Source organism: Eschscholzia californica, unplaced genomic scaffold (genome assembly GCF_041429995.1).
Source record: "Eschscholzia californica isolate CP2 unplaced genomic scaffold, dmEscCali1.0.p SCAF_3, whole genome shotgun sequence".
Classification (NCBI taxonomy): Eukaryota; Viridiplantae; Streptophyta; class Magnoliopsida; order Ranunculales; family Papaveraceae; genus Eschscholzia; species Eschscholzia californica.
Genome location: NW_028238420.1, coordinates 38,435,146 through 38,439,916, shown reverse-complemented (window position 1 = coordinate 38,439,916; position 4,771 = coordinate 38,435,146). Strand labels below are relative to the sequence as shown.

The following is a 4,771-nucleotide window of genomic DNA, read 5'->3' as shown; positions in this document are numbered from 1 at the left end:
ATGTAAAGATAAACTGAAATAACTGAAATAACTGTAAACAAAGAAGATGCAATCAAGAGTTTTTGTGTTTAATAATTCAATTGTGTTTAACAAGACAGACTGGACTTCTCTTATATAGAGATTATACTTTTCCTAGTTAGACTCAAATGAAGAAAGAAGATAACTACTAAAGATACTTTCCTTGATTGCTAGGACTCTAAACATGGGAACATTAAATACTAAACTGGAAACTTATATTAATATAGGATCTTGGCTGTTAGGCCCGTTATTGGTCTGGCCGTGAGGCCCATTAGTTGGATGGCCGCCATCAGTGTTAGCAAGATAACTTTTGTTTTTGTTAGCCAGACAACTTAAAGTATAATAACTACATAAGTTTTGCCTCGTTTATGGTGGCTTACGAAAGAGGTACTCCATAGAAGCCATAATATATCACCTCTCTTGTCCACTATTCATAATTTGCAGGTTAATCAACGGGAACCACCAGCACAAGGATCTGTTAAAATAAATGTTGATGGTGCCTATCGAGTTGAAGGAGGAGCAGCGGCGGCTGTGATGAAGAACCATGAAGGAGAAGTTATGGAAGCTAGAACTGTGCGGTTTCCACCAGTCTCGCCTCTTCATAGTGAGATGAGAGCATTCAGATTAGGGCTTGAAATGGCTCAAAATTCTAATTTATTGGGGGTTCAGATGAAGGAGATTTGAGGGTCATGGTGACCCTACTATCGGACGGCAACCCTGAAATCCTTTGGCGACTCCTCAATGACGTTATCCAGCTACGTGTATTAATCCGAAAGATTCACGCTAACGTGTCTTATTGCAACCGAATTTCGAATTCGGCCCCTCATAATCTAGCATATGAGGTACAGGTACCTCAGTAGTACCCATTAGTTTGTCGTTATTTGCTCATTAGTCCTTTTTATTTGTATAGGACTTTTGTTTCTTTGATATATAGTATCGTTGTTCAAACAAAAATAACTACATAAGTTTTCAACTTTTTCCTATACCATGTTCACTTTCCCTATACGGATGGTTGTTGGGTCGTTTAGGGTAGGAAAAGAAACATTATTTTGTTGTCACCTATTAAAATTTTGGCTATAAAATTTTAATGGTTTCTTTGTGCTCATTTATAATCCATTTAACACAAATAAACTATCCGGGGTAAATAAATACAATAATAGATTTTTTTTTGTTTTAAAATAAAAAAAATTGATAAAACATAATGATTTACCAAGATGCAAAATTAGAGGATTTTGATGAAGAAAACTTCTCTTCATCAAAATATAATCTAATTTAAGGTTAATTATCACAAAGAAAAAACTATTATAGTAATTGGTAATAATAAATTGAAAATTAACCACATACGCATATTAGAAAATATTCTCACAAGACCTCGTGTTGCACAGTCCTTGTTAGTTACAAATCCACCAAAAGCGGTAAAAGAGACCTTCTTTGAACTTCGGTTTATAGGCCTATTCCAGTAATCCTAAACTTTGATTTACTCATGAATAAATAATCTATTTGTTAACTTTATCGACGAGTACACCCACATGTATGAGCACGTCCAGGCACAGCCCAAGGAGATTCCTAGTTGTGTTTAGGGCTTAGTGCTTATTGTTTGCTGAGCGGGAACAATGCTCCTCTTATCCAAGTCTCTCTAATACAAAAGCCAAATTAGGATAATCTACTCCTAATTTTGTTTGTAATAAAGCTAAGCTTTCCTTTTTATCCGATAGAAGAACACCTTGGACGATGAAGTTTTATGTGTTTTACGATTGAAGTAATATTTTTTAATTACTTTAATTGAGTGTACACTAATTAATGGAAAGTAAACTTGCGATAAAATTAACAAAAATGTCTTTAACTGCACGAAGACTAGAGCCCAAACGACTAAACATCCTGATTCATATAGAGTAGAGCAATTAAAGTACCCCAAAAAAAAACTAACAATATCATAACCTAAGCAATACATAACAAATACCAAAATACAAGAACTTAAAATCTTAATTATGGTTTTAGATCTTTAGAACAAACACACAAATTACAACAATAATTAATCTAAATTAGCAAAGGATTAATACCTCTATTAGTGAAGTAGTTAAAAATGTAGAGTACTTGGTCTTGATTTTGTAATCCCAGCTCCACCATAAGGTTCATCATTGTCATATCTCCTATTGTTTCTAAAAGCAGCACAACCAACAACATAAACTATAACAAGGATTATAACTGCAACAATGTTGATAATTGATACTCTTCTCCAACTTTTCTTTAGACTTTCCAATACTCCAGCCTTACATGAACCACAATTGTAGCATAATAGGGTTTGATCATTGTTCCATATGGAACAATCTATAGCACTACCAACCATTCCTCCCCCTGGTGTCCATATTATCTCGTTTATGTATGTGTAACCGCATTCCGTAGGAGGTTTGCAACATCCTGACTGTAAACGATGTCACGACAAGGGTATATTAGTCATTTACATTTTAGTGTTGTAGTCTGAGAGTGTCATAGTAAGACGTTTTGTCGTTAGGATTACCAAATATGTACATTTAGACGTATTACATGACAAGTTCAGACAGTTAGTGATGACGATCTGGTCTAACCAAACTCAACAGATAATCTTGTGGTAGAGATATGTATGCATACACAAGTACACAATATGTAGATATAACACACAACAACGATGCTATATGCTGGCTTAACAAGATGAATTTTGATCGTAATATAAGTCAACAATTTGTCTTGTTCAAACCATTCAGATTACATTGTCAGACCAAATAGTGTTGTCCACAGGGCAACCTACATGCCAGAACTATGGACATCAAGTTTTTATTTATCTCTAATATAAATGATGTAATATGTACCCTTTAACAGAAGTTGAATCAAAAGTTAGTGTTGACTATTTCCTAACTAGACAGAAGAGAGAAAATGTTTGAAATTTGAATCATGATATAGTTGGATGCATTTATGTTAGGTAACATGTTAGCATGGGATCAGAGGTTTTGGTATGGAACCCATCATGATCCAACACCATCTTCAGATCCAAATTTAACTCTCTCTCTCTCTCTCTTAATTGAGCAAACCACCAAAACCCAAATATAAAGTTTAAATTATTTTCTCCCCAATATGCAATATGCAAAAATAAGAAAAAAGAAATTCAAATAATTTTTCTATTCCAATTTTTGTTAGTAAAATAGAAGTTCATACTGAAAGAACCAAAATCCAACTGTGAACTCTATGAACACCCAATTTTAATTTTCAAACAAGAACAAGAAAACCCCTAATTTGTTGAAAGAAAACCAAGACATCTTCTCCAACTAAAGAAATCAGAACCCACAAATGATCACTAAAACTCTCTAATCAAATCTATCAAAACTAAGACCCAATAAGTTTAAGAGAGAGAGAAAGAAAGATGTTAATTACCTGAATAGGAGAGAGATGTCTAGTATAAAACATATCAGGAGTTTCAGGAAGACCACCAAAATTTCTTCCCATCTTGTTACAAGATTTAGAATCTCTAATACAAGAACTAATTTTACCCCAATAACTTTCATCAGAAACTCTTTCTTCTAACCAACCAGAATAATCAGAAATATAATAATCAAGATATCCTCTGTTCATAATAGTTCTACCTGAACCTTTAGAAGTAACAGCATAAGCAAATATGATAAATCCAATCAAAGCAACAATAATGAAGAACATTGAAAATAGATAAACCCATAATAATGATGTATTTCTATAACAAGCACCAGCAAAACCAGCTAATGAAATCACCATTATTGATACTCCTATTATGATTAATGGCCATTGTAAAAATTTCATACAATCTGTGTTATTTGCTTTGCTACTTAACCATATTCCACCTCCTAAGATTGGAATTGATAGAAAGTTGCAAAGTTTATCAAACCTATCAGACTATTACTAGCTCTCATCTTTTCTATTTCTCTCTCTCTCTCTCTTTCTCTCTCTTTGAACTCTTTTTTTTTTCTTGAAAGGCTTTGTTTGTAAGAAGATTGATATTTTTGTGTGAAGGGTAAGTATGTATGGGTGTTTGTGAATTTGATTTTAAATGGTTTGTTTTGCTTAACTTTCGGTGGTATGGCTTGGAGTTTACTGAATCTTCTCTCTATGAGTTGTGTTCAGGTTTTCAAGGTTTTGTTTATCAATTTTATTTGGCTTTTACACTAAATTTTAACAACTTATCTGTCTTTTTCAAATTTTTATGCAAAATAAAAAAGTTCAAACGGAGTCATTTATAATTTTTTCATGTTAAACTAAGCTCGAAGGAAGGATTGAATCTTAAGAGCAAGTCCAACCGGTCGCTGAGGCCCTTAATTCAAATTAAGGGCCCCTCCCTCCCGGTCCAACCACAGTCGGCCCTTATAAAGACCGGCTGAACAACCCCATATGACCGTTGCGGAGGTCCCCAACGGTAATATGTTGGATCACATCCAACGGTAGATGTGATCCAACGACCGTTTTTTTTTAAAACATAATAAACTTAAAAAATAGTTAATTGATTAACTATTTTTTAAAATATAACAAAAACTCGGATATTTTTTTTTAAAATTTAACAAAAACCCACACATTTTTTAAAATCTAACGTGTCGGTTCCCGAATAATTTTTTTTAACCTTAGAAAAAAAAAATATTATCTCGAAAATAGTCAGAACAAGTGTTTCGTACATACACAAGTTCTTCGCACACCCACAAAAAACCCACACACGCGTTTACTACATGCAAGTATCTAGGGCCCCAAGAGAGGTTATGGT

General features: G+C 33.6%; 1 pseudogene across 1 annotated transcript; it reads right to left on the bottom strand.

Annotated features, from left to right (window-relative positions):
• Window positions 1-1,873: 1,873 nt before the first annotated feature.
• Window positions 1,874-3,978, bottom strand: LOC147550088 (tetraspanin-3-like; annotated as a pseudogene). Its single transcript, XR_015238648.1, has 2 exons — window positions 3,424-3,978; window positions 1,874-2,440 (listed from the first exon to the last, which is right to left on the bottom strand). The product of XR_015238648.1 is annotated as a tetraspanin-3-like (transcript).
• Between the last annotated feature and the right edge of the window lie 793 nt (window positions 3,979-4,771).